The sequence below is a fragment of the Saccostrea echinata genome, unplaced genomic scaffold, assembly GCF_033153115.1.
Source record: "Saccostrea echinata isolate AGI-Se365-2 ecotype Australia unplaced genomic scaffold, CSIRO_AGI_Sech_v1 ptg000054l, whole genome shotgun sequence".
Classification (NCBI taxonomy): domain Eukaryota; kingdom Metazoa; phylum Mollusca; class Bivalvia; order Ostreida; family Ostreidae; genus Saccostrea; species Saccostrea echinata.
Genome location: NW_026889803.1, coordinates 34084565 through 34110506, shown reverse-complemented (window position 1 = coordinate 34110506; position 25942 = coordinate 34084565).

The following is a 25942-nucleotide window of genomic DNA, read 5'->3' as shown; positions in this document are numbered from 1 at the left end:
ATAAACGTATGATGACTCTTTATCAGCTGTTTATTATTTTGTGACAAGAAGGTTGTCCTTTGAAGTCTGCCATAAATTTCGATGGGCATTTGGCATGCAAATGAACTACATGACATGTATACAGAACAGTATTTTATTTTTAGTGATGATGGAAAAGTTCGGTGTCAAAAATTGCTAGTTAGTAGAAGGAATCAGGGTATGTTAGACTATAGTATACACTTATGAAAATCAAGACAAAATAATTTAATTTCCAGCAAGGACGGTTCAAGAAAAATAAAGATTTGATTTTTTTCTCTTGTTCAGCTTTAGATACTTTATTGAACCCCCTCCTTTTTTGGTTTCGATTTTTAGCCTGATATCAATAATAATCAGTGGACGAAATTGCTGGAATTTTTTCTATTTGCTATATTTTACTTTAAACATCTTTGTCTTTAGTTAAAAATAATTCTCACACCGTTATAATGTATCAGAATTTTTCATATTAAATTTGAAAATTGATTTATAAAAAAAGGAGAGTAAACACAAGGTGAAAAAAAAACAACGAACCAATATCTAAGCAAAGGTAGGGAAAACAGTATTTTAATTTGGAAAACACCGGCCCGTAGAAGGGGGGGGGGGGGCAGGAGGTCAAAGTAAATGGTTATGCTCTTCTTCTTATTTTTTTTTTTGGCTTGTCAGATTTTTTTGGAAGCCCCCCCCTTGAAACTGTTGCTACTGACCTGAAACACATAATTAAAATAAGCCCAGAACTATTGTAGGTAACCTACAATCATGTCCATTGCGTTCAGAATTTTAGTCGTGACTGGTAACAATTTGTCAATAATTGATCATCTGATTTGTTGGAAAATAATGCCCGGTGTATACTCGTTGATATGCAGGGCTGTATATAAATACGTGGCTTTAGCCGTTCAGCCAGTACCGCCCTGTATCTTTCATATATAACTTTTTTCTGGTAAGGTTTGCTAGTTAAGAACTTTCTGGTAAAGATTGTGCCCCAAACTGAAATTATACAGACCTGTGGTTTGAGTAGACAGTTTTAAGTGCAGTTTTTAAAAAAAAAAAAAGAAAAAAAAAAAGTAATGGTACATGTAGGGGTATAAAAATCAAGAAATGGACGGCATATATAAAGAAATGTTTGTACATGTAGTAGTATTGACAATCACCACATCAGTATATTATGCCTAAATAACGAAAGAAACTATTTTCTCTCATTTTTTGAAGGAGGGGAGGGGGCTTAAATTTGAAAGGGGTAACCTTCTGTTTAACACAATACACGATTTAAAAATATTAGGTTTTCGCTAAGCATCTACGTGTAAAACAATTAATAAATTACTGTTTTTTTCCCCTTCAATGAATTGCCTTAGCATGCAGTTCTTCAGAAGACGTTCTTAAGGAAAAGAAAATCGAGTTATATAAATATCATAGACTTTTCTTTATTTAGAGCCAGCATTGGTCTTCGTGTACAAAATGGCTAAATTAAATATATGTGAATGTATGCATTTAAGACCAACATTACTGTAATTTCCTGCTAAAAATGAAGACATTTACTAGATCAGGATATGTGTACAGATATAAATAAAAAAAAATAAGTTATTTAGTTAACACTCATTAATTTTGTATATGAATATTATTCTGCTGTATTATCTTATCAATGTCTTTGTAGAGGACTATATACGAATTTCACACAAAAAACATTAGTAATTTAGTTGTTATGTTGTTTAAAAGATCCATCTGCATCCTTTCTCGTAAACAATTTGCGAATTAAGCAGGCAACAAAGTTGATAATTAATAGTTCTTTCTATGTTTTCAATATTTGAAGTTTACATTGATGTCAAACAAGGACGATTCGTTAATTACCGATTAAGAAATTTTATTTCATTTATCTATGCACTTACAAATTTATTTGAAAAAGAATTATGATTTAACACATAACGAGAATTTAGATTTATTCTAGACCGATAGAAAAGTATATATACTTTTTAAACGGTTAGGAAATTTTATTTTTTAATCAGTAATGAAAAATTGAATCTTTTTTTTCCCCTCTCTTATTGAACATCTTAAAATTTATGTAGCTTATTTTATCAATATTCTGTGGTCTTATTGATAATTTAAATTATTTTTTTTTAATCAAATCAATGGTCAGCAATTATCTCCTAAATTTAAACTGAGTTTGAGGAGACTATGTGTATGTACTTGCTTGATCACAGCCCATTGTTCCCCTTAGGAAGAAAACCCTCTCAAATCACACAGAATATACAAAAAATACACAGTCGCAGGTGTCTTCGCGACAAGTGTCTCCACCTGTGGCACGTGAGAACAGGTGCCCGCGATTGCAAGGGTTAGCGCAATGATTGAATTTTATCTGAACAGTTTACATTGATTTTTCTAAAATCAAAAGTTGTATTAAATCTTCTCTTACTACTAATTCCAATTCACGTGTCTTTATGAGTTTTACCGAGACTAAAATGTTAAAAAATTATTTTAATTTGGGTTTACGGTGATCACAGAATGTTCAATTTTATTACATAGAATTAAACAGTTTTTTAAAATTATTTTGATACACGTTTCCAAAATGTCTTTTATCGGGAAAATAGGTGTAAACCACAGCATACGTGTTTCCTATATCTGGGAAACATGCAGGAAACTACAGGTGATTGCTTCCATATCGGGAATCTACGTGGAAACCACTACTGCATGTTTCCGGGGTTTCCCATATTGGGAAACTTACGGGAAACCACAGATTGATTGTTTCCATATCGGGAATCTACGTGGAAACCACTGTAGTTTCCATAAAATGGAAACTATATGGAAAGTACTGATGTCACGATTCCCATATGTTTCCAAATTTGGGAAACCTGGCTTTTCATCCTGTGCTACTTGTGCCAAGTTATATTAAAATCAAACCAAAACTGTAGGAGGAGTAGCGTTTTAAGAGAATTTCGAGAAATTTCTTTTTTAGAAACCAAACCATCATCGTTCAATAAAATCAAAAACTGATGTCCTGAGTTATGTATCTCAGTGTAGTGTACTTGTGTGCCAAGTTATACTGAAATCAGACCAAAACTGTAGGAGGAGTAGCATTTTGAAAAATTATTTACACAAGGACAGACAGACGAACGGACACCTTATTATCGCATAAGCTCTGCTGGTCTCTGACCAGTAGAGCTAAAAATGGATGATAATGCAAGATTTCGTAGGACCAGAGAAGGAATGGCCATGTCCACTAGATGATCGTTTTGGACTCCATGTTTGAAGCACTTTCAGAGAATTATTAAATGTGCTTTCGTTTTTATCAACGGATTAAATCCATGTATTTTTATGGAATGGGTTGCGTTAATGGGACTGGCCAGAGATTGCTGAGCTACATGTATTAAACACTTTAATGCACTTTTCATGTAAGGTTAAATGCAATGTAAAAAGAAATGCAATTGCAATTAAAAAAAAACCCATTTCCACATTACTTCCAAAACATTATTTAAACATTTAATTGCTCATTTGTAGATCATTCTCCAATGGGAGAAATTACAATCTCTACGCATGGAAAGTCAGTGCAAGGCGATATGTGTACATAGACGGACGGGTTAGAAGATGTACCAGACACTTACATTAAAATCTGTATATTTGAACAATTATTTTTTCTCTATTTCTCTCTCAGCTCGTTTGTAAGGGATTTCAAATTAGCTGTATTTCGTGCAATTTCTGGCATGACGTCAATACCCCGCCCCAAACTATTCATATTCAGTTTTTTAAATTCCATTGTAACTGGTAACCCCCCCTTCTTGTTATAAAATGTCGGAAACAAGGAAGAGTGGCGGGAGCTACCGCTAGAGACGTACAAAGACATTCTGGACATAACACCCGCAGATTTCGTCAACCCATGGAACTTTTTCCAAGGTCTGAGAATGAGGTTTACCAATGTTGTAAGCAAAATAATCTGCTGTTCACATCTTTTGCTTGCCCTGTTAAAAATTGTGGTGGGGACATGACATTAGCAAATTTATTGCGTGCTCCCGCTGGGGTCATTTTCCATTGTTCCTTTAACAGACTTCACACAAAGTCTTCAATGTTCGTTTTTTGACAGAAGCAACTTGGTATTGCAGGATTTTATATTCTTCATTAAGTGTTATTAGGAAAGAAATAGTCTTGCTGAGTGTTCCCGCTTTTCGGGAATGTCATACACTACAACAGCGGTAAATTGGGCATGTTTTATAAGAGAAGTGTTTAAAGAACATTTTAACATCACCCTCCGCCACCGCAAATTTCAGGGCACAGTTGAAATTGACGAGTCTCTCATTGGAAGGCGAGTAAAATTCAACAAAGGCAACCAAAATCGTGGTTTGAAGGTAAGTTACCTCCCTTTCACACATTAATTTCCAACACATTCTTTTTCAGTTCAGATGAGTACAAATTTGATTTATGTAAGCATTGTCATTTATAGGCCAACTTTGCTTAAGCAGGATTTTATTTTAGATATGGATATTTTGTATGATAGAGAGGGACACGAACAGCATAGATCAATTTAGAGCGATGGTTGGTCTGCATACTGCCCTCTGAATGATCTCGGTTACCAACACTTTAAAGAGTTACACAAATACGCTTTTAAGAAGTCTTACATTAACAAAGTAACAAACGAAGAGGTCCATACAAACAGGATAGATAGGGCTTGGAAGCCTGCGAAAGTCCATTTTAGACGGATGGCAGGAACCAACTGAAGATAAGGGTCATCTTGCCGAGATCATATGGAGGGCAAATGTTAAGTCGAATATTTACAACGGCTTCTTTGACCACTTGAAATCCATTTACATCTTAAATACGCCATCCAACTCCACTCTTTGATAGATGGGCAGGGTTAGTAGAGGCATCAGAGTCCCAAGTAAAATCTTTTGAAATCAAGCCTGGTATGTTTTGCAGTGTTTTCAATTGGCAAACTTCCGTATTTCTAAAACGCAGTTGAATTCCTTCTCCGTAAATCCATACAGTGTTTTCCTTTCTTTTTAGTGAACACAGATGCAGAGACGGACACTTTTGCATTTCAGGAGGAAGAGGTGTCCTCTGCCGTTTTGGTTGAAAGTTCTTCCTCCTCGTACTTCATACCAGCCAACAGGGAGTTGCCTTCTTAAGAACTAAGGGAGAGACATGCACGACAATCCGATAGCTTTGATGTTCTTATGCATGAACTATTTTCTGGAACAGAGGAGTCCAACGACGCAGGGAATAAAACTGTAGAAGGTGAAGCTGGTAATTATTCTGAAATAAGAAAATATAGTTATATGCAATACTTTTCCAAAAACATAATACTTGTGGTTTTACATTAACATTTCTTAATACTTATCAAATGATATTAATTTTTTTGTGAAATTAAATAATGCATGGTTTCAAATATAAATAACTATTCCATATCTGTTTTCAACAGTTAAAGTGGATACTTTTCCCTCTTCTGTGGGAATAGAGAATGTTCCTAGTGCTACAAAACAACAAGGATATATATATATATATATATATATATATATATATATATATATATATATATATATATATATATATATATATATATATAATGTGTGTGTGTGTGTGTGTTTTGTTTTCATGTTAAAATCTAAAGAAAAAAATAAAATATTCATGTCAATCTTACATGTAGCTTCGAACATTGTATTTTATTTACTGTTTATATAAAGAGAATAATGCAAACAATTTCTTAACAACTGTTTTAAATAATACATAACACATTTTTACAGCTGACCAGTCGATTTCATCTTGAAACTATTCAACTCCATTATCAAGGCTGAATTCTTCTCTTCAGCCAAGGAAAAAGTATGGCACAATTATCACCTTCTGCAGCCTCCACTGATGGATGAAATCTGAAAAATCGTCAAACATCGCTAACTGTCAGTCTTACTTTCTCTTAAAACAGCAGAAGAAATCATGAAAAAATTCAACTTCTTGTCAATCAACTGTAAAATCAAACGAGTTGAGATCTTAAGAGAGAGAGTGATATTTGGATACATTGCAGGCTCTCAGTTGTTTCGATTAAAAAAAAACTAGTTCATTTCCTGAAGTTGTAAAAATGTACAGAAAAAAAACAAACTAAAAGATTGATTGATTGTATATTGTTTAACACCGAGTAGGCAATATTTAAGCCATATTTCGGCGGAAAATATTGTTTACATGACCGGTTTTTGAAAGGTTTTGCTTTCCCTGGTGGCCCCCAGTGAGCCTACTCTTTTCGAACTCATAGAGGTGGTACCACTAAATTGATCTCTGTCAAGTCTAGAGGTAGGTTAACACTGCCATCCCATGAAAATGTAGCTTTTTTGTGATTATAAAGTTTGTTTTTTTTTAAGGTATGTCACTCGTCAGCTTTTTAGAAAAATTCAGTCAGAACCTTTAACTTCAAAACTATTTATTACAATTCAATTTTTATAACATATCTAAATTAAACAATGCAAATTATTCAACATTCAATTAAAAAACTGCTCACAAATTCATAAAGAAGCAAGATAAAGACGGACTATTTCTTGTGGTGGAAGGATATTTAGAAGAAAATTCTTCAAATCTACACATTTGTTAAATTTAATGTCTTCGAACTTTAGCTCCATATGTTTTTCCTTAGAGAATATTTTCCGCTATGATATGCTAGGGATATTAAATAAAAGTCTCAATTTATCTTTTTAGAACAAATTTTACACATTCACTCCACAGACTTTGCCAAGAAATGAAGATATATTAAAGAAGTCAAAATAAAATTTAAACCGTTTTTTGCTTGAAAATCGCACATTTTGACCAATATCTCAAAAATTACATCACTCACCCCAACTTTTTCTTTCATTATTTTAAACAACACGATACTTTCAACCGATCAGCACTTAAGTCATAAAAAGTTTGATACAAGAAAATATTTTGTTGCCTATTTAGATTTTTATACCCCAAATATGATACATTTTTAGTGCAAAAAGGTCACACAATAATTTCTGCGCATTAATTTGCACGATTTGTTCAACGATAGATATTATTCAAACTACTTTACGTAAAATAAGATTATATTTATTGCGATAATTTCATCTGATAAAATATGATAAAGATTAAAGTGATTGACCTAAGAGTTACAATTTAAGTGCAAAAAGGTCAACTTCATTGTACTGTAGTTCAGTAAGATGCACAATGACCCCCCATTTTCTTTGCAATTTTGAGTCATGCTATATGAGTACTTATCAAAAATAACTTTTCAAAAAATCCTTGATATAACTAATTTCACGAGTGACATACCTTAAATATAAATTTACGTACTTTAATGTCAGTTTTTTCACTTTAGCAATTTACTGATTCAATTTGTTTAAAAAATGAGGATGTTACAATTTATTTTATTCAAAGTAAAAATCTGAGTCACAGGAGAAATTGTTCTTAACAGTTTTGTCTCTTTATCGCAAAATCAGATGTCACACGAAATGCAGACATGATGGAAAATTTCCACTTGAAAACAAAAACAGCTAGCAAACAACAAGAGGCCCAAGGGCCTCAACGGTCACCAGAGCATAATGTAACAATCCATAGATTAAAACAGAATAAGCTGATAAATAAAGTTATGTTGCCCAAGAGCAAAAAAATAGGATAATCAGGGATCAGCAAATTATAAATTTAGTACTGAATAACAAAACTTAATGAAATGTGATCTATTTATTTGCCTGAACTTCCCCCCATTTGTCACTATCCTTATGCGGACTAGATAAAAAAACTATCAGTTAACACATTTCATTCCCCCTCACATTGGCCTCTCTTGCTCTTTAAAGATCATGTTTTATACAAAGATATGGTATTTGTACCATTTTCATTTATCTATTATTTAAAACCTTTTTTTCTGACCATTACAAACTATGAAAGTACTTTTGTATTAAATTTCTTGTACAATTCTGTTATTCAATTGACCTTTTAAGTTACATTATTTAAAGTGATTAAGTGTAATAGGTGAATAGCAAATGGGAATAAGTTTCTTTAAGAAATTAATTAATTGACCAAAAGGTACAGAATTTCAAAATCTGATAGAAACATCCCTGCTTATTACATCTTTTCGTACTCTTTTTAACCTTCTAGATGCCCAGGAGCAGAGAAGATATTCAAGGAAAATTAATAATCAATTTTCACTATAGATTCAATTTAGCCCCACCCTTAAACCAAAGCCCCTGACCCAGGGGCCAAGATAATCAAAATTTTGAAAGAGTTACCATTGCTCATCATAACTATATTTTTGGTTTATCTGCTAAATGGCCAGGGACAGAGAAGTAGATTTCAAAGAAATAAATAAATGCACTTTCGCTATATAACCCATACAATGTAACACCAGAGCCCCTGACCCTGGGGCCACAAATTTCCCAATTTTGGAAGAAGCACCCTTGCTCATCATAACTATATATTTTGTTTTACCTGCTTAATACCTAGGAGCACAGATGAAGACTTTCACAAAAATAATGTACTTTCACTATAAAATAAATAGAGCCCTCCACCCCTCTTTCCCGGAGAACCCCTCAGTGGCCTCACCCTGGGGTAAAAGATTTCACAATCTTTGTAAGAGGCACCACTGATGATCATCATAACCATGCAATTAGTTTATCTTTATTATATAATGGTGGATAGAAGAAGATTTTTAAAGAAGTAATGCATTTCATTATATGATCAATTGAGCCCCAACCCTAACACCAGAATCCTTGACCAAGGGGCCAAGATATTCATAATTTTGGAAGAGGCGCCCTTTCTCATAATAACTAGGATCAGAGAAGATTTTTAAAGAAATAATGCATTTTTACTATGTAATCAATAGACCCCCCCTCCCACAGAACCCCCTCACCCTGGGACCACAAATTGGGAAGAGGCACCTTGATCATCATAACAATGTTTCTAGTTTATCTGCTATATATACAGTGAGAGAAAAGAAGAATTTTTAAGATTTCGTGCATTTTCACTACATGATCAATAGAGCTCCTCCCTAACATCAAAACCCCTGACCCATAGGTCAAGATCATCACAATTTTGGAAGAAGCGCCCTTGATCATCATGACAATGTACTTGGTTTATCTTCATAATACCAAGGAGCAGAGAAGAAGAATTTCACAGAAATAATGCAATTTCACTATATAATCAATAGAGCCCCCTCCCACAGAACCCCTCACTCTGGGACCAGAAATTTTGAAGGAGGCACCCTTGATCATCATTCATGCACCTAAGTTATTTTCTTTATATAAAGGGGGAGAGGAGAAGATTTTTTAAAGAATTAATGCATTTTCACTATATGATTAATGGAGTTCTACCCTAACAGTAGAATCCCAGACCCTGGGGCCATGAAATTCACAATTTTAGAAGAGGCCCCCCTCCACATCATAACTATGTACTTAGTTTATGGGCTTAATACCTAAGAGCAGAGGAGAAGATTTTCAAAGAATTAATGCATTTTCACTATACAACATGCGAGTCTCGTCCTAACACCAGAGCCCCTGACCCAGGGGTCATGAAATTCACAATTTTGGAAGACGCACTCTTCATTATCATAACTATGTACTTAGTTCATAGGTTTAATACCTAGGAACAGAGGAGAAGATTTTCGAAGATTAATGCATTTTCACTATATAATCATTAGAGCCCCGCCCTAACACCAAAACTCCTAACCCTGGGGCCATGAATTTCATAAATTTGGTAGAGGGCTCAATTCTCATTACAATCATGTCAACAGTTTGATGTCCAGGAGAAAAGAAGAAGATTTTTTAAAGAATGCACTTATTTTATTGGTTTTGGCCCCACCCCTCAGGCCCCAGGGGGGCAGGGACCATGAAATTCACAATTTTTGTTCCCCTTTACCCATAGATGCTAATTTGTAACATTGATTGAAATTGGTTGAGCGGTTTCAGAGATGAAGCTTAAAATGTTAACATCGCACAACGACGGACGAAAACAGATAGCAATAGGTCATCTGAGTTTATAGGTGAGTAAACTCAGGTGACCTAAAAATCTCTTCGTAAACGTGTTTACTTGTGTGTTTTTGAAATATTAATGAAGCTCTAAACACTTATAACTTTTTTTGTCTCCGAAAAAAAAGCATCATATACAGGTGACATTTAATTTTCAATGACATGAAGTTTGTCAATCAGTCTTTAATGCGCAAGGAAAGCAATTTGAAAAAAATTCTAAAAAAAGATCTAGCTGTGACGTCACAATACGTCGTACATGTACGTTATGTTGCATTTCCATAACAAAGTCTAAATAGTATTTTTCTGTTAATTTATTGAACAATAAAAATAAAATATAGGAAATAATATATCATTTTTTTTTAGAGTTTTATTTGGATCTGATAAAAAGTTGGTATGTTATCAAACATTGACCATATGACCTAAATTTCCTGTCATATCCCAATAAAATTCTAAAAAAAAATATTTTATTTCTTTTAAGTAATGCCAATGGCGGATCTAGAGGAGGGGGGTTACTGGGGTTGCAACCCCCCCCCCCCCCATCATTTGGATTTGCTTAAACGAGAGAGAGAGAGAGGGAAAAAAGTGCGTAAGTAATCTATATTCTAGTCTGAAAACATGCCCCTTCGTCTATTGGATGTTTGTTTAAATTCTTAAAGTTCATTATCAGTCATTATGAAACATTTCTTTACAGTCAACCGTACTTGAATCTTTGACAACTCTACACATCGACCCTAAAGCCACCCACGGGAAGGACTGTCCTCGGTACCCGAAGAAGGAATTCTGTGCTAGGTGGAAAGCTGTTGAGGTATTGAGACTTTCATTTATTTGTTTTATTAACTTCCCTTAAGCCCCATTCACATACGCTCATTTATTGTTATGGGTGTAAAGAGCAGGAGCCACTTGGGGCCTTTTTTGGCCCTGAGAATTTGCTCAATTTTGGTTGAAAATGCAATATTTATAACTTGGACAACAATATATTTGAGAAGTGGTGTAAATCAGATGTGGATACTTAAAAATTCCAAGGAACTTTTGGAAAATTTGAAATCACAAGACTTTACCAAAATCAACAGCTTAAAAACTTACGACTTTTCAACTTTATACACAACCATTCCCCACGATCAATTAAAGTCCAGACTTTTTGACAGCTGCTTTTTCAATAAAAATGGAACTCGTAAATTTACTCACCTTGTCATTGGTCATTTGCAAAATTATTTTGTTAAAAACATTCTGATTGTACTCACAAGTACTCTGAAGTTGACATTAAAAAGATACTTGAGTTTCTGCTTGACAATATCTATGTGGTTTTTGGAGACCAGGTCTTCCAACAACCTATTGGAATTCCCATTGGTACCAATTGCGCCCCGTTATTAGCAGACCTTTTTTGTATTCATATGAAGCAGAATTTGTCCACAATCTTGTACGTGAAAAGAAAAAAAAACTTGCTGTAGCCCTCAACTCGACATATAGATACATCGACGACGTATTGTCAATTAACAATGACTATTTACATTCTTACGTCGATAAGATATATCCTGGTGAGCTTGAGATAAAAGATACCACAGAGTCTGACACATCTGTTTCATATTTGGATATTTTACTTGAAAAAGACGTTAATGGTAATCTAAAAACCAAGCTTTATGATAAACGTTATGACTAACTTTTCAATCGTAAACTTCCCTTACTTGTGCAGCAATATACATGTACCTTCATCACCTGCATACTGGGTAAATATCTCTCAGTTGATTCGATACAAGCAAGAGCATGCTTTACGTATGCACAATTTCTAAAACGAGGTAAATAATTGACAAATAAGTTGATGAAACAATAATATCAGCTGTCTCGTTTAAAGTCATTATTTCTTAGGTTCTATGGTCGATAGAATGACCTTGTCAGCAAATACAATTTATCATCGAGTTAAATGCTGACTGACGTTTTTCAAACTAATTGTTAGGCCATTATTTATACACTGAATTGTCGACGGATTTTTCGGTTATTTCCCGATCATAACAAGGAGCACACGGCGGGTGTGACCGATCGGCAGGGGATGCTCACTCCTCCATGACACTTAATCCCACCTCTGATGTTTTGAGGTCCGTGTTTGCTCTGCTCCTATTTTGTATTGTTTAACGGACTTTTGAGCTTGAATACTGTTCGTTTTCTCCATATATTTCATTGGACCCTTGGTGACCGGTCTCATTGACCATGACGTAATTTTATCTCTAGTCAATGCATTATGACGTCATAAAATGCGTCATTTTTTCCATATCCTTTAAATTCCCTTAAAAATTGCCAAAAGTTTAGGTATTTTTTAAATTTTTCTTACAGAGCACAACTTCTGATCCAAAATTTGTTTGTTTGTATGTTGTTTAACGACCCCTCGAGAATTTTTCACTCATATGGAGACGCCACCATTTGCCGGTGGAGAGCTGCAAATTTGTCCTATACTCGGCACTTAGGGCGATTGAGCAGTGAGGGATCTTTTTCGTGCCAGCACATACTGCGACACGGGACCACGGTGTATACGGTCTCATCCGAAGGACCGGTCTCCACGTCCCACAGTGCGATTCAAACCCACGACGTAAGGATCAACTCCTGACTCCGCGACTCTAGAGCAGACGCTCTGACCACTGCGCTACGCGGGCGACTTCAAAATATGTACATATAATCGCATAATGAAAGATCTGTTTCTGAAGATCACAAAACATGTTTTAATTTTTGGATCGTGGGCTGTGCTCATATTTTAATTCTTTGCTGAAGGTAGTCAAATACGTATGTTTTCTTCAAAATTCAAGAACATTGCATTTTCTCAAATCCTGTTTTTCAATATCCAGATTCTCAAAAAGGAATTTTGTTATTGGAAATGAAAGGACTAACTCTCCTTTATTTTGATATAAGAAATGGGACAGAGGGTAATCGTCAATTAATTGATATAAGGACAGGGCCATTTTATGCATAAGGTGAACCTAGCTCTTTGACATGCTCCGTGTACACGTAATTATTGCGATGCGTTTACATGCATTCTCAAACTGTATGTAAATTAGAATTAAGTTGCCAATTTCAAAATATTTTGTAAATACTTGTTTGGGTTTTCTAGTTGCTCCTCGACTCAATATTTTTCCCATTTGCCATTTCTTGATTAAATGCTACTTAAAATAATAATAATTATTCTTAATAATACAATAGAAGGTCAATGTTAACTCTACTGTTACAATAAAAGTTTAAATCTTAAGTTTAAGCTTATCTATTACTATCTAGATAGTTTCTGTAACTAATAGATAAGTTTAAACTTTAGATTTAAACTTTTAATGTAATACTGTTAAGAAAAAGATGCATTTTTTTAATGAAATCGATGATGCTAGTTTCAACATTTCTAGTCTTGTGTTGATTTTGCTATGCGTTACATGTTTGAAAATACACCAGAAGTAAATTACTCATATGTAAAAGTCAGTTTGCACCTAGTCTGGCTATATAGACGTAACTTTTGCATTAAGAGTAAAAATACATCATGTGCAAATCTTGATTACCCCTCGTTCATAGCACTGAATGTTTGTTTAATTTTTCCGGAAACATTTTTGGTTTTGTCTAGTTTTACCACATACTTTTCCGTGGATCGAAGCTTTTCCGGTTTTAAGTAATTATATAAAGTCCAAAAACGTTGTGTTTTTACAGATAATTTCATGGATTTTTTACGAGTAACTAAAAGGAAATTGACTTCTGCTTTTAATAACAAGGCCCTATATGATCCTTATACAGAACTGAAACAAGGGCTTAACAAACGTGTGCTTTGTTTGGGTCCAGATGAATAGACATTGACGAACTTGGGAGCGCGTTCATACCAGACGACATTAAAAAAGACGATAGAGTTATTAAAATCACAGGCGATCGAAATTGTTTATATAATAGTGCGTCTACATTTCCGCCAGGTATTCATAAATTGATTTAAATTAGATTTTATATAGTTTGTATCTGTAATGTTTCGTTTTATTTTGAAAAAAAAAATGACTGAGTAAATTGGTATGTATTTTAAAACGGGATTTGTTTTAAAATCAAGAGTGACAGATCTACTTCTGGTAATTTTACAATATAACATTAATCCAAGTTTGAATTTAGAAATCCAAATTATGTAGTGAATGTTATAGGGGTTTATTGCTTTTAATACTTTTGAAACTTTTTGTTAAGGAGGGATTCTTGTCTGGTTTCTGATTAGATGAAATATTCAAAGTATATTTGCTTTTACGTCTTATATACTTAGATATAAGGGGTTTAAAAGATCATATTTTTCTTTCCTCATCATAATTGTACAACTTTAAATAGAATTGGTAAACTGAGTTTGAACTCTAGCAGGGACTATATTTTTGGTGGAACAGCGGCGTATGAAAATATCTCCTTTTCTGCTTCTCGAAATTACTATGGAACAATGAATTTTGTTAAAAATTTTAAACAATCAAAGACTTATAGAAAATTTAAAATGTAAGTAAAGTCAATAATAATGGACTGAAGTTTAAAAATAGAGCAAATAAACATGATTTTCCAAATAAGCTACAATTTTGTTAGCTTTTAAACGCTTCCAATCCAAGTACAGATTTGAGCAGAGAATCCGTAAGAAGTGTTTTTTCTCTCTTAGTAAACGGTCAAAACTTTGTGTTTTGTATCAATTTGTAACTTTATGTGACTGCTTACCATATGTGAAAATAAGAAAAATTAAAATATACAAAGCATATAAAAATAACTAATTTCTCGTAAAAATCTAGGGGAAATAGAGGAAATTAGGATTAGCCAGTATCTATTTTAGTTAAATTATTTATGTCAATTTGGTAGTATCATCTAATAGACCCTATATGTAATATCTTTTCATGCAAAAAGAAAAACATTTACTCTTTTGAAATAGAAGTAGGCATCGCATGATTAGCAACAGTATTTTTTTTTATTCTTAACGTCAAGGAAGTACATAATGACCTTGACCTGACCTTGCTTTTAAAATAAAACGGTCAAATTTAATCTAACTGATACCATCACTTAATGATGATGTCTTCTTGAATCTATGAAAATTTCATTAATTTTTAAATACAAGAAATATGAGAAGAATCTCTCCTTAACTTTATGATCAGTAGAAAGAAAAACACGAAATCAAGCGACATTATACTGGGTATATGTTTCATATTGACAGCTATTGATCTTGAATACTTTTATGGATAGATATTTAAAAATGTATTTTGCAGTAAAGGGTTGTAAATTTGTCATTAACTTGAACATATTTTATTTCTGTTTCAGTGACATTTCTTGTAGCAATATCCTGAGGGCGTGGCAGCGCTGAGTTACATAAAGAGGCTGAAAAGTATGTTCAGCACCCGGTTTTGTCAGAAACCCTTGAAGAAGGTGTCATGTTTACTGATCTTGAAGATATGTTTTTTCACTTTTCCTGACCGAAGAATCTTCAGCTCATTCTGATGAATGTAGAGATCGTTGTTCTGCTTTTTATAGAGGCAGAATTGACCTGCAATGACTTTCGTTGGTCATATATAATTCACATTATAGCCTTGAGCAATGTTCTGCAAATTTCCATCGACTCTGTCTATCCGAATGTAAATCATGATATACGCCTACTATTTCACAGAAAAAAAAAATCCTTTGCTATCACCAGTTTTTAAGAATAACCCGAATAGGAATATTCTGGTCAAGAAATTAAACTCTGGATAATTGGACAGGATTTTTCTATGAGCATAAACATTTTGCTCTGTTGTTGTCGGGCCATTCTAAGCCTCATCGCATGTTTACAGTATCAGTGACCGTGCAGACACGCTCTCAGAATCCCCAATATTTGTTTCTATGGAACTTGACAAAGAGAAATTACTTGAAGAGTTTGATAAAATATATATAAAAAAAAATTGGATCATGTAAGGCCTTACGAAATAAAGAGTTGGCAGCTACATGTGCCAGTGGAGTGACGGAATCGACATACAAATAGACCATTAGTTGTAGAAAAGGACAGTACCTCAAGGAAGCAGAGCTCTCCAGACATTATTCACACATCACCCTGTTGTTGATGTCGGAGAGCTTGTTGCTGGGGGTTCTACACCAGGTCGAGTATCGACTGATCAGGAAAGGTTACTCATCTAAAAGACCACTTTGTTCCAAATCAAAACTACGCTCATTTATCAACTGAAACACTGACAAAGGGTAAAAAGAAACAGACTTACACTCTTGAGGTAGATGCCAGGTTTACTGTTTGTCTGAAATCCTTTCGTTTCAAGATTTTCTTTCTGAAATTTTTTTTTTTTTTTTTTTTTTTTTTTTTTTTTTTTTTTTTTGAGATTCGTCCGTATTTATGTCGTAATTGTATTTCAAATGCACTAATGTTGATGAGAACAGGTGACGCTGTTTCAATGAAATATATAGTAAAATGCGCCTTTCACGCCGTTATATGCATTTCAAAAACATGCTCATAATGTTAAAATGAAACTTTATATTACTTAACACAATGAATGTGAAGTAGATTTAGAATCGAACAATTAAGAAAAAAAAATGTATTCTAACTCAATTTCTCTCAGAATCTTTTTTAAAGTTTTACAATTTTCCATCAAATGCATTATATTTTCATCACGATGTTATATTACATTAGTGCGACGTCATTATTTTCGTATGCCTGTATGCCCCAAAAAATGAATTAATCAACAATTCACTCAAAATAAAACATGTAGTCCGTAAATTCAATTATTTATTGATTGATGATAATGTCCATGTAAACGTTGCCATAGTTTAGCCACAGTGTGGCACTATTTCAATGAAATACAGGAGATAATTCGAAGTCATATGACTTTTTTCCTCAATAAACTCAAGCAATGCGGAAAATTTCTACAAAAAAGGACGTCTTATCCAAGGATAAACTTTGCCAAATTTTGATCATTTTAGCATGTTTGTTTTCAGCTTATGACTTCTGACTAAATCAAGTATTACAGTAGCGGATCCGGAAATTACAGTACAGAATGAGAGGGAGAAACTCTTGCCTTGACTCCCCCCCCCCCCCAACACTATCAGCAGGTCTAAGGCGAATCACTATTGGATAACGGAAAGGATAGAAGGGTGGGGGTTGTAGTTGGCGATTTAGAACGTACACATATTTTATTTCATGATGTAACTAGTAACTACTTTTATTTCTTTTTTAGAATCGATTAGTACATATAATTTAAAAAAAATATATCACCTCAGATCTATATTGATGAACGTCTTCCTTTTTGAGAATTATCCAATTCATCATTGACCCCCCCCCCCCCCCAAAAAAAACGGAAGGAAGTACATGTAGATATGACCATACTAATTTTTCCCCATACCTGTACATGGTTCAGACAACAGTGTCGATCTTTAAAAAAAAAAAAAAATCAAATTTCCAAATAAAACAAATTCGAGGGGTGCAATTTTAATCAAGATAATAAATACATGTACTTTGTAATAATGATTTAGAGATGTGTAACCTTATGTGTAAAACAAATTATTATTTAGTCACGTAAAGTAGCATGTAGACTAAAATGAAACAAAATAAATTTTACAAAAGTACAGAATAAGTTATATTTACAGTACTTTCTTTCGTTTGTAAGGGATTTATTGTACAGAGAGGCGTTGTAGTCGAGTCGCGCAGCGACGAGACTGTCACGCCTCTCTGTACAATAAATCCCTTACAAACGAAAGAAAGTGTCTGTAAATGTTTTGTGTCATGGTCATTTGCATAGTCACTCCTTCAGCACCAAACTGCACGCGACATTACGTCATAGGCCTAGGTCCATCGTAAGTGAACAGGCCCGGTGTTCAAACAAAGCAGAAAGAACGAAGGAGATGGTTGCATTGAAAAATCGAGCAATGTTAAACGAGTGTGAAATTGTATTTGATGGATTAATTTAAGCAGAATGAGTATTTCAAAAACCATAACAAATACAGGCACAATACTGGAAACCTGGATCCGCCCGCACTTTGACCCGCTACATTGTTACTAGGGATACGCTTGCATGTCCCGAGGAAATCCGAGTCAAGTACTGTAGCCACAGGTATCAAAATTATGGAATGTAGTGTGAAATAGTCCAGATATAATTATATACGAACATGTATCAGTTTGCATGTAACTCAAAGAACTCAGAAAACAGTTGCTATTAAGGGAATCATCGAACTGCGCATTTTCAATATTGTTAGATTTCAGTTATCTGTTTTAGTTGAATACATGTATATCAAGAAAGTGTGTGTATTTTTAAAATATTTGTTTAAATTAGTTAACTAATGAGTTTACATGTAATCCTCATGAAAATGGTTTTCACGTATGCATTTTCAGATCGAAAAGGGGGGGGGATTTTGTGAGGTTTCTTATTTTTCCTCTGGATAGGTTGTATATGCTTACAGAAATTGAAGAAAAAAAATTTCAAAAGTATTGAGTTCCTTTGAAAGTTATTGTACAGTACATTGGAAGTTATTGTACGGCTAAGCTCCGCCCCCTAGAAGTTATAGTACGTTGGAATTCAGCCAAAGGTTTTCTATCGGATTTAAAGTATGGCTAACATAAAAGAAAAAGTACCGCACCATGACACAAAACATTAAATTGGAGGGCAGGTTCTTGACACTCCAGTGCTGGATCCGTATCCTAGAAGGGTACACATACGTATATCATGTGAAAAAGACTACATGTAAAAGACTGCCTTGACCTCAACATCGCTGGCACGTCATTCCGGGGGTGAGGTGGGTGTTGTTGTTAAGGCTTCCATTTTGGGAATTTTAATCTGTATTAAACTGAAAAAACTAAATCAAATAATATAATTCACGAAACCACTGCTAGTTTGATGTGTCAAAGCAACAGTCCTTTGCCATTTGTGTTGTGGGCACGGAATTCGCATTGCCGCACTCCTGACATTCTATATAGAAAATGCATGACAAGCCGTATTTTTTTTTCACTAGTGCAAGAATAGAGATGTTAGAATTCATTGCAAAATACACACTCTTTCAATCCTTCTGCAACTACTCGCCTCCCTGCCTCCCATGAATTTTCGTCCGTGCAGTGTTTTGCAAGTGCTGGGGCATCTTCCGTCTTTTCTTTTTGTTGTGTTCTGTTTTAAAAAAGCAAGTTATTCAAGCTCGCTATCTTTTCTGTTACACAAACTTTCCTTTATATTCATTAAAGGTTTTGATGGTTTGTTGATTGTGATGCAATTTTCTTTTTAAAAATGACGTAATTTTTAAATTCCGCCAAAATAAATTGAATGACAATTATATTGCAAAGAAGATGAATTATTCAATGCGTTTTACTTTGATAAACAGAATTAGTTTTAACCCTTACATTTTCCAACAGAAAGAAAACTCTCCATTTAATTATTGATCTATCCTTTATTTTTAATTATAAATGAATAAATATTTTACAGACATGCTTTACTGTATGTTTCAATTTATACCGCTGAAGATATTTTTTGCTTGTTTGTAGTTTGATATGGTAAACGCGCTAGGTTTTCTACGTCGAATCCTATTGTGACGTCAGCAAATCCGCTATCTACCTTAAATTTCAAACCTGTTCGTTTTAAAAACATTCATGGTTAGTCTTTAGCCAAAGAGGGCATAGATACGATTATACAAACGAATCAAAATATAAAGGCAATCTGATGACAATGCTCTCCTTTATATAATTATCGCAGAAAATGATGACATTCTGAGAAAACACCTCTAAGTACACATCCACACTATTCAAATTGAGATAATTCAGATGTTTTAATAAGAGAATTTCATTCGTGACAACGTTTTGCAAAGCATACGGGATTGATTGTACGTTGTTTAACGTCCCATTCAAGAATTTTTCACTCATATAGAGCCGTCACCATATACCGGTGAAGGGATTCAAATTTTGAACTTTACTCGGTACTCAGGGCCATTGAGCAGTGAGGGATCTTTATCGTGCCAACGCCAGACGTGACACGGGGCCTAGGTTTTTCAGGTCTCATCCGAAGAACCCGCAACTTTCACTTCAAAGTGTCGAGCGCATGGCGAAGAAACAGTTGCTACACATTTTTTATCGACTTACGTAAGTCGCGGCCGAAATTCGAACTCACGACCTCCTGATCACGGAGCGAGCGCTCTACCGACTGACCTACCATGAATGGTCAAAGTAAACGGGAAATGACTCTGTGTTTAGTTTGATTGCAGACGAAGTTAAAGATATTTCAAATAAAGTTCTTTCACTCTGTCTTAGACACGTGTCTATGTCACCAACTATCCAAATCTTCGAAATTTTACTGTATATGTTTAGTTAGATGGAATTACTGGGACTTCAATTGCAAAGGCATTACTAGAAACTTTAAGGAAACATCGAATCGATATAACAAAATGTAGGGGGTAATGTTATGATGGTGAAAATCACTTTTTTATTCCCAAGAACTTTATTCACGCTCGACCGCGTACTGGCGAAAATTTTACTCTCGCGTATATTTACATCACTAAATTAAATTTAAAAATAAAAGGAAAATTCGTGAGAATTAATTATGTCTCTAGAGTTTAATCAAGGAGTGGTCAGACCTGTACCCTGGCTTTACATCCACCTTATCTAGTCGCCCGCGTGGCGCAGTGGTTAGAGCGTCTGCTCTAGAGTCACAAAGTAAGGAGTTGATCCTTACGTCGCGGGTTCGAATCCCACTGTGGGACGTGGAGACCGGTCTTTCGGATGAGACCGTATAAACCGAGGTCCCGTGTCGCAGTATGTGCTGGTACGAAAAAGATCCCTCACTGCTCAATGGCCGTAAGTGCCGAGTATGGGTCAGAATTTGTAGCCCTCCACCGGCAAGTGGTGACGTCTCCAAATGAGTTGTTAAACAACAAACAATCAATCAAATCCAAATTATCTACCAATGCCATCAATTCATTGGAAAGTAAGAAAAAAAAATCGTCTTTCTTTTTTTTTGTAGGGCTAATCTTAAACCATGTGTACCTTTTTCTCTGTTCATGTTTTTCTCTCCAAGGATCAGTCAGACCATGAATATCTTTCATATTTATGACGATATCTCTTTCTTTTTTGTTATTTATATTAGTATAATTATAGTAGTCCAATTTTCTGTCCTGGACCAGATTAAAGTCACCAGTGACTTAGCAATGACTACTCACGTCAAATTTTGGATTGAAGTCACATACAAAAACGTCGTTTTACACATTAGGTCTCCAAAAATTACAGTCCTGAATCTCTGGACGCCCTTGACTATCATACACTTTATCCAATAAGGACAACTCTACCTCTCTGTCACTAAGTGTGACCTACTCGCATAGGTGCCATTACCGAAATCCCACTAGTAAATGTTATGATGGTGCAACAGCTATGTCCTCGGAAAAAGTAGGAGTTTAGAGTCGAATTAGGGAGTACAGCGCTATAGCACTATATACACACTGCAATAGTCATGTGCTTAACTTAAGTACACTAGCCTCATCTTGTAAATTGCCATGCATAAGAAATAAGTTTGTTTTTCGGCAATTCACCCAAAAGACAGAGAGTATTAAAAACATTAATTGAGCATAGCGCACCGTCATCAAACGTGAAGAAACCGAAAAGGTTGTGTAAAAGACGATGGGTCGAGCGATACCTTTGCTTTGATACCCTTTTCGAACTTTTTGAGGCTGTGTGTTCGACATTATACTTTATTTTGGATCCAAGTTCTGTTGGAATCGAAAATGTTGATCTGCCTGTATAGGGATATCAGGGATTGCCTAGTGCTATTAAGTCCTATCTTTCATAGAAATTTCACCCCATTTTTCATTATATATTAATTGAATTAAGAAGTACTGTAAATCTAATAAAAATACATAAAACTAAATTTGCTTTAAATTATTATTATTTAAAAATAAGAGAACCTTAAATTTTCTGGTTTAATTTATTTGTTTTACTTTTATGTTTATTTTGTAGATACCTGAACTGATGAATTGTTGGGTTGTCGTGCCAAGCTCCAAGACCTCTATGCCTCCCAGAATGCTCTTAAGGTGGTCTTGACGAAACCTTTGACTGAGTATATAAAGAACACCTTGCTCCAACAGAAACTTGGTGGCATCAATAAAGGCATTTGCTGCAAATTGAAACATATATTGAGGTCGTCTTCTTTTGCAAAAGAGCAGCTTATTAATGACTGTTTTTGTCAGTAATTAGAATTTTGCAGAATATTACTATTCAGTTTGAAGTGTTTCATAATGAAATTGTCTTACCGGTCATGAGTATTCCTTCATGAGCCTGCTCTGGAGAGGAACATCTTATTTTTTTACACTCTGGAAAATTCTTGCCTTGCCTTGACAGATTCCTTCCATTCATCCAGATACCCCATAAACAAAAGTCTTTAAAATTTGAAGATTTTATGAGGCTTTTACTTAAACCAAATGAAAATATATTGAAGGCAAATGGAACGTAGAAAGGTTCCCCTACACAAACTTTACCTCAAATCTAGGGTCACTGGGCACTGTATACGGATCAAGGTCAGGTTTCCTGGTACGTACAATCTCGTGCAAAGAATGGCAATCAAAGAATCTGTCCACTAACTTGAAGAATAAGGATGTTTCACTCATTTCTGGGCCATATTATGCAGACATAACTGTGGAAACTGAATGGCTTAAAACCTGAAGTTGATAGATTACTTTGTTGAAGATTTGAAATGATAATACAAGATATCTAAAACAATTTTGGCAAGAAATGTTTAATACAGCACTTGTGTGCCTGTACTGCCAGATGGACATTCATAGTGGCAGAAGGAGTGAGATAGACATGGTCATATCTTAGTTTTGTCTTATAAAGTTGCCCCTGCTTATCATCGTTGTAGACTCTTTCAACATGTGACCACAGGTTGGGAGTATTTTTCTTATTTGGAATTTAAAAAAGTGAAGAGCTGATTTAGTGATATTCATGCAGTGATAAGTAATATCTTAATCAACTCCCCTCCTGAAGTTGCATTACATTTACTCAAGTACTCACCCAAAGTTATCTAGTCCCACCAGTATGTGACGTGTTGACATTGTTTCTGACGGTCTTGATCATATGTGGGAATACACGTATTAAGATCTCTTTTCCATGGAGAAAGGGTTGTCTGCTCCATATACCACCTCTTCATTTCCGGTACCTGTACAGTATTGGATTGGGTGAAGCCTTGTCACTTGTGGATGAAATGACCTATATATATAAGGTATAAATGTGTATGCTTCAGATAATCAGCATCTGATAACCTCTTTAAATGCTTTAAAGACATACAAATGAAAATGTTTATTAAGAAGAAGAAAGTGTCCGAATAATTGAATTTTAAAATTAACTTAAAGGTACATTCTTAAGTAAATTTACGAATTCAAAACTCGTACTGTCAAAAAATAAGGTTTATCATAACACTATGAAATGCCTTTTTTATAAGAGAAAATTATATCAAGAAGGTAATCTGCAAATGGCTGAAATTTGCTCTTTATCGTTTTTGAATTATGCCTTTGGGAATAAGAGGGTTTATGGTTGCTTTGCCTTGCTTCACAGCCTCGGCTGCGTCTTTTACCATGTACCCCCTATACCATCACATGGGCCTTTGCCATGTCCGGTGTGAAAGAAGTTCCATCTTGCTAGTAAGTTAAAGATCTCATTGCGTTTTGCTAGGTTATGGAATATAAAGCGATTTCTATATTGAGATGATGGACTGTCGGTCCAGTTAGTGTATTGTAAAACATCTGGAACCAGTTCCTTCAAATTTGGAACCAGCTGACGCAGAATGGCAAGGGCAGCACTATTGTGTGATTAAGATCACTAATAAACACCATATTTCGGTGCAGTAAGTCTCCTTCAACATCTTTATAATCGGCATCGACAGGGTGGAATGTGACGTAGGTCGCGTTCCAGTAAGCAGATTGGATCTCGTCTAGCGTTTGACATTAAAAGTTCTCTGTCAAATCCATCTGCACAAGGATATGTCCTAATGGAAAAGTTTATTTTTTTAGTTGTCTTATTGCTGCATACCGCTTTGACATTCTATCTGTGTAGGAAAGGGAATCTCCATACTCTTTTTCCATTAAAACAATGAAATTTTGTTTCAACATCGTCGATATTTAACTACCCTCATCTTCTTTTTCCAAAAAAATATCTAACCACTTCCAATGATCGAATTCAACATTTTCTTCTGAAAGTTGCTTAAGTTGTTCTTTTATATGAGCAGTAAATGTGGAACCTTTACAAATTCTGGGTTTGGAAAAAATGTTTATACCGTAAGATCTGAGACATTTAAGCTTCATGGCCATGTTCTGGTGAATAGTGCAGAGGCACGTGTTTCTGGACAAGAGCGATGTTGTAAGAATGTTTTTTTGGTCTCGTTTTGCAAAAAGAAGCAAACGACATCCTTTATCCTGGTTCCTGTGATAGAAACTTTTCATGTAAATTTCTCATGTACATGTAAGCATTAAGTATCCTTGTTTGTCTTTTTCTTTTCATCTACCTTAGCAGTATCGTTCTTTCCTGGCATGCACCTACTAATTAACATCATCATCTTTCAAAAAAGGCATGTCATCCTTTTAAGGTTTTCATATGTAGAAAGGTTCCTACGCCTCCTGGTGATATTGATTTCTTGGTAGCTTCATTCGAACGAGAATGTCGAACTTTCAATTCTCTATTGAATAATGAACCTTATCGATACTTTTTTGACACTCTTCCGGATATTATTGTGTTGATTATTTATTCTCCCTTTGACCTTTATTATCAGACTTGGCACAATTTCATTTATTAAACAATTTTTGAATTCTAATCGCTTCACTAACGTTTTCGGCAACGCTCTTGGACTCTAACCAAATTTACTTATCTCTGTTTTTGTTTTTGAAATAGGTGTCAAGTTGTCATTATCTGACTAGGACCAGGATTAGGACTGAGGTGAACAGAACCGGAACTAGACATCCTCTCTTAAACTTTTTCTCCATTTTTCAGCAATCTTTTTCTGATCTCCTATTTTTTTGTAAGGCGAGTATTCCGCTTTCTGACACGTTGCAGAGCATCAGATCTTCTTTTCTTTGGTGCGCTCTTAGGTTTGAATTTAAGTCTAACTACCATATTCCTTGGAACTGTAGCCTATTTTGCTTAGTTCTTTTTCTTTCTCTGGCCAAATATGTGGATCGTTTATTTTTTCCTCCCTCTTTCCTCTATTTTTAGCCATATTTCATTCATAAAGTAAAATTATAATACCAAGGCTTCTATTATCATGTTCCAAGTAATAAAACAATTTAAAAGTAAAAATGCTGAAGATATTATTTGATGCTTATTTTACTAAACAGGATATATCGGGGGGGGGGGGGGGGTATGCATGTTGATAACCAATTACGGTAAAAAAAAAATTTCGGATTTTAGCATTTTATCGAATCTGTTCATAACGTGTTTGTTGTTGGTTTTCTTTTTAATTTTTGAAAATTCAAATTTTCATATGAACGATCGCTTTTTATGATGATTTTATTCAGTTAAACATTTCTTCTCGTACAAAACAGGATTATTTTTATGTTGTATAGTTTCGTGTTTACGGGCTAAGACATATGGAACGTATCTGTTGATGAAATCTGAAAGTGCCCGATCCAAAAGAAGAAAGGCGCTTTTGATTGGCATTCGGCAGGAATCTGGGGGCACTTGAAAAGTGAAAATTTCATTGATCTGTCACATGAAATTTTAGCATTCTTTTCATGTATCGGGTCAGTGCAATAGGATAGGGAAATATTTTCCCGATATTTTATTTTGATTTGCTAAATAAGAACTTGAAAATTGGCTAGATGAGTCATTTGGTACAAAATGATACATTTTTAAACACGGTTTTCTAACAATTTTCTATTTCTGGGTCATCTCTCCATGATTTTGAAACGTTATTTATGTGCATTTTAATTCAAAGAAACTAACAAACATTTGTAAAAAATGGAGAGAAGACCCAGAGACGATAAAAAAAAAAATGAACTTTTCCGCAAAAAAAATTCCAATGTGTAAATGCGGTGCTTTGTTGTCGCCTTAAAAACCATAT